The sequence below is a fragment of the Arachis duranensis genome, chromosome 1, assembly GCF_000817695.3.
Source record: "Arachis duranensis cultivar V14167 chromosome 1, aradu.V14167.gnm2.J7QH, whole genome shotgun sequence".
In the NCBI taxonomy this organism is placed as follows: domain Eukaryota; kingdom Viridiplantae; phylum Streptophyta; class Magnoliopsida; order Fabales; family Fabaceae; genus Arachis; species Arachis duranensis.
In genome coordinates, this window is record NC_029772.3 from 72,485,702 (window position 1) to 72,491,596 (window position 5,895).

Below are 5,895 nucleotides of genomic sequence, written 5' to 3' on the forward strand. Positions count from 1 at the left end.
GAAAGGTTCAATCTTTAAATTCTAGGATCATATTTTTTAGTTTCTTGTTAGTCAAGTAATCAATTTTAATTTTAAAAATCAAATCTTTTTCAAAATATCTTTTTAATCATATATTTTTCAAATCATATCTTTTTCAAAATCAATTTCAAAAATCTTTTGTAACTTCCTATCTTTTTTATTTTCACATCTTTTTCAACTAACTAATTGATTTTTTGTTTGTTTCTTATCTTTTTCAAAACCACCTAACTACTTTTTTTTCTCTAATTTTTGAAAATCACTTCCCTCTTTTTCAAAATTCTCTTAATTAACTAATTGTTTCAAATTTTAATTTTAATTTTATTTCTTCTCTCAATTTTCGAAAATCACTAACTTTTTTTTCAAAAATAATTTTTGAAATTCTCTCCCTCTCATCTCTTTCTATTTATTTTATTTATTTACTAACACTTCTCTTCATCTTAAAATTCGAACCCTCTCTTCTCCTCTGTGTTCGAATTTTTCTCCTCCTTCTTCTATTCTTTTCTTCTTCTTCTACTCACATAAAGGAATCTCTATACTGTGACATAGAGGATTCCTCTTCCTTTTCTGTTCTCTTCTTTTTTATATGAGCAGGAGCAAGGACAAGGACATTCTTGTTGAAGCAGATCCTGAACCTAGAAGGACTCTGAAGAAGAGGCTAAGAGAAGCTAAAGCACAATAATCCAGAGAAAACCTTACAGAGAATCTCGAAAAAGTGGCTGAACCTGATAACAATAGTAGAGGCGCAAGGAGGATGCTTGGTGATTATACTACATCTACTTCCAATTTTTATGGAAGAAGCATCTCAATCCCTGCCATTGGAGCAAATAATTTTGAGCTGAAACCTCAACTAGTTGCTCTGATGCAACAGAACTGCAAGTTCTATGGACTTCCATCAGAAGATCCCTATCAATTTTTAACTGAATTCTTGCAGATTTGTGATACTGTTAAGACTAATGGAGTAGATCCTGAAGTCTATAGGCTCATGCTTTTCCCCTTTGCTGTAAGTGACAGAGCTAGAACATGGTTGGACTCACAACCTAAAGATAGCCTGGACTCTTGGGATAAGCTGGTCACTGCCTTCTTGGACAAGTTCTTTCCTCCTCAAAAGCTGAGCAAGCTTAGAGTGGATCTTCAGACCTTCAAGCAAAAAGATGGTGAATCCCTCTATGAAGCTTGGGAAAGATACAAGCAGTTGACCAAAAAGTGTCCTTCTGGCATACTTTTAGAGTAGACCATTTTAGATATATTCTATGATGGTCTATCTGAGCTTTCTAAGATGTCACTGGACCATTCTACAGGTGGATCCATTCACCTAAAGAAAATGCCTGTAGAAGCTCAAGAACTCATTGACATGGTTACAAATAACTAATTCATGTACACCTCTGAGAGGAATCCTGTGAGTAATGGGACGCCTCATAAAAGGGAAGTTCTTGAAATTCATACTCTGAATGCCATATTGGCTCAGAACAAAATGTTGACTCAGCAAGTTAACATGATTTCTCAGAGTCTGAATGGATGGAAAAATGCATCCAACAGTACTAAAGAGGCATCTTCTGAAGAAGAAGCTTATGATCCTGAGAACCCTACAATGGCAGAGGTGAATTACATGGGTGGAGCCTATGGAAACATTTATAATCCCTTATGGAGAAATCATCCAAATTTCTCATGGAAGGATCAACAAAAGCCCCAACAAGGCTTTAATAATGGTGGAAGAAACAGGTTTAACAATAGCAAGCCTTTTCCATCATCTTCTCAGCAACAGACAGAGAATTCTGAGCAGAGCCCCTCTAGCTTAGCAAACATAGTCTCTGATCTATCTAAGGCCACTTTAAGTTTCATGAGTGAAACAAGGTCCTCCATTAGAAATTTGGAGGCACAAGTGGGCCAGCTGAGTAAGAAAATCACTGAAACTCCTCCTAGTGCTCTCCCAAGCAATACAGAAGAGAATCCAAAAAGAGAGTGCAAGGCCATTGATATTATCAAGATGGCCGAATCCAAAGAGGAAGGGGAGGACGTGAATCCCAATGAGGAAGACCTCATGGGACGTCTCCCAAACAGAAAGGAGTTCCCTATTGAGGACCTAAAGGAATCTGAAGCTCATATAGAGACCATAGAGATTCCATTAAACTTCCTTCTGCCATTCATGGGCTCTGAGAACTATTCTTCCTCTGAAGAGGATGAAGATGTAACTGAAGAGCAAGTTGCTCAATATCTAGGAGCCATCATGAAGCCGAATGCAGAGTTGTTTGGTAATGAGACTTGGAAAGATGAACCTCCCTTGCTCATTAGTGAACTAGATACATGGATTCAGCAAACTCTACCTCAAAAGAAACAATATCCTGGTAAATTCTTAGTATCCTATACCATAGGCACCATGACCTTTGAGAAGACTCTGTGTGACCTGGGGTCAGGTATAAATTTTATGCCTCTCTGTAAGGGAGAAGATGGGGATCTTTGAGGTACAAGCTGCAAGAATCTCATTAGAGATGGCAGACAAGTCAATAAAACAAGTTTATGGATTGGTAGAGGACGTGTTAGTGAAGGTTAAATGCATTTACATCCCTGCTGATTTCATAATCTTGGACACTGGAAAGGATGAGAAAAAATCCATCATTCTTGGAAGACCCTTCCTAGCCACAGTAGGAGCTGTGATTGATGTTGACAGAGGAGAGCTAGTCCTTCAATTTAATGGGGACTACCTTGTGTTTAAAGCTCAAGGATCTTCCTCTACAACCATGGAAAAGAGGCACGATAAGCTTCTCTCAATACAGAGTCAAACAAAGCCCCTATAATCAAACTCTAAGTTTGGTGTTGGGAGGCCACAACCAAACTCTAAGTTTGGTGTTGAACCCCCACATTCAAACTCTAAGTTTGGTGTTGGGAGGTCCCAACAATGCTCTGAACATCTGTGAAGCTCCATGAGAGCTCACTGTCAAGCTATTGACATTAAAGAAGTGCTTATTGGGAGGCAACCCAATTTTTATTTATCTATATTTCTATTGTTCTTTTATGTTTTATTAGGTTTATGATCATGTGGAGTCACAAAACAATTACAAAAATTAAAAACAAAATCAAAAACAGCAGAAGAAAAAAGCGCACCCTGGAGGAAGAATTTACTGGTGTTTAAATGCTAGTAAGGAGCATCTGGCTGGTGTTTAACGCCAGAACAGAGCATGAAACTGGCGTTGAAAGCCAGAAACAAGCAGCAGTCTGGCGTTTAAATGCCAGGATTGCACCCTGAGGGAAGCTGGTGTTAAACGCTAGAAACAAGCAGCAAAGTGGCGTTTAACGCCAGAAACAAGTATAAAGCTGGCGTTTAACGCCAGAAACAAGCATCAGTCCAGCATTAAACGCCAGGATTGCATACAAAGGGCATTTACACGCCTAAAGGGTGCAGGAATGAGAAATCCTTGACACGTATGGATCTGTGGACCCCACAGGATCACCTCAGGATCTGTAAACCCCACAGGATCCCCACCTACCTTCTTCTTCTCTCTCACACCTTTTTATAACATTCTTCCCCAAACATCATTCACCAATCACCTCAATCACTCTTCCCCATCACCTCTTCACCACTCACATCCATCCTCTCTTCCCTAAACCCCACCTACCTTCAAATTCAAAATCTCTTTCCCACCCAAACCCACCCTACATGGCCGAACCATAAACCCCTCTCCCTCCAATATATAAACCCCTCCTCACTTTTTCATTTTTACACAACACTACCCTCTCTTCTCCCCCTTGGCCAAAACCTACACCACTCTCCCTCTCTTTCATCTCTTCTTCTTCTTCATCTATTCCTTCTTCTTTTGCTCGAGAATGAGCAACATTCTAAGTTTGGTATGGTAAAAGCATAGCTTTTTTTTGTTTTTCCATAACCATTGATGGCACCTAAGGTTGGAGAAACCTCTAGAAAGAGGAAAAGGAAGACAAAAGCTTCCACTTCTGAGTCATGGGAGATGGAGAGATTCATCTCAAAAGCCCATCAAGACCACTTCTATGAAGTTGTGGCCAAGAAGAAGGTGATCCCTGAGGTCCCTTTCATGCTCAAGAAAAATGAGTATCCGGAGATCTGACATGAGATCCAAAGAAGAGGTTGGGAAGTTCTTACCAACCCCATTCAACAAGTCAGAATCTTAATGGTTCAAGAGTTCTATGCCAATGCATGGATCACTAGGAACCATGATCAAAGTATGAACCCAAATCCAAATAATTATCTTACAATGGTTCGGGGGAAATGCCTAGATTTCAGTCCGAAGAATGTAAGGTTGGCGTTCAACTTGCCTATGATGCAAGAAGACGCACGCCCCTGCACTAGAAGGGTCAACTTTGATCAAAGGTTAGACCAAGTCCTCATGGACATATGTATGGAAGGAGCTCAATGGAAAATAGACTCAAAAGGCAAGCCGGTTCAATTGAGAAGACTGGACCTTAAGCCTGTGGCTAGAGGATGGTTGGAGTTCATCCAACGCTCCATCATCCCCACTAGCAACTGATCTGAAGTAACTGTGGATCGGGCCATCATGATCTATAGCATCATGATTGGAGAAGAAGTAGAAGTTCATGAAGTCATCTCTCTAGAACTCTACAAAGTAGCCGAAAAGCCCTCCACCTTGGCAAGGCAAGCTTTTCCTTATCTCATTTGCCATCTATGCTACTTAGTTGGAGATGTCATAGAAGGAGACATCCTTATTAAAGAGGACAAGCCCATCACTAAGAAGAGGATGGAGCAAACAAGAGAGCCCATTCATGGATCTCAAGAGACGCATGAGGAAGCTCATCATCAAGAAATCTCTGAGATGCCTCAAGGGATGCACTTTCCTCCAAACAACTATTGGGAATAACTCAACACTTCTGTAGAAGGATTGAGTCATAACATGAACCAATTATAGGTGGAACACCAAGAACACGCCATCATTCTCAATGAGATTAGAGAAGATCAAAGAGCTATGAGGGAGGAGCAACAAAGGCAAGGAAGAGACATAGAGGAGCTCAAGAACACCATTGGTCCTTCAAGAAGAAGGCGCCACCATCACTAAGGTGCACTCATTCCTTAACTTCCTTGTTCTTATCTCTCCGTTTTTCGGTTTTTAAGCTTCATGTTTGTCTATGTTTGTGTCTTTATTACATGATCATTAGCGTCTAGTAACTATGTCTTAAGGCTATGAATAATTCCATGAATCCTTCACCTTTCTTAAATGAAAAATGTTTTTAATACAAAAGAACAAGAAGTACATGAGTTTCGAATTCATCCTTGAAATTAGTTTAATTATATTGATGTGGTGACAATACTTTTTATTTTCTGAATGAATGTTTAAACAGTGCATATTTTTTATCTTGTTGCTTATGAATGTTAAAATTGTTGGCTCTTGAAAGAATGATGAACAAGAGAAATGTTATTGATAATCTGAAAAATCAAAAAATTGATTCTTGAAGCAAGAAAAAGCAGTGAATAACAAAAGCTTGCGAAAAAAATGGCGAAAAAAATAAAAATATAAAAGAAAAAGAAAAAAGCAAGCAGAAAAAGCCAATAGCCCTTAAAACCAAAAGGCAAGGGTAAAAAGGATCCAAAGCTTTGAGCATCAATTGATAGGAGGGCCCAAGGAAATAAAATCCAGGCCTAAGTGGCTAACTCAAGCTGTCCCTAACCATGTGCTTGTGGCATGCAGGTCCAAGTGAAAAGCTTGAGACTGAGTGGTTAAAGTCGTGATCCAAAGCAAAAAGAGTGTGATTAAGAGCTCTGGACACCTCTAACTAGGGACATTAGCAAAGCTGAGTCACAATCTGGAAAGGTTCACCCAGTCATGTGTATGTGGCATTTATGTATCCGGTGCTAATACTGGAAAACAAAGTGCTTAGGGCCACGACCAAGACTCA

At 39.5% G+C, this 5,895-nt stretch overlaps 1 non-coding gene across 1 annotated transcript; it reads right to left on the reverse strand.

The window, feature by feature from the left end:
• Positions 1-1,132: 1,132 nt before the first annotated feature.
• Positions 1,133-1,236, reverse strand: LOC127742639 (small nucleolar RNA R71). The gene has a single exon (XR_008003988.1). It is a non-coding gene; the product is annotated as a small nucleolar RNA R71 (small nucleolar RNA).
• Between the last annotated feature and the right edge of the window lie 4,659 nt (positions 1,237-5,895).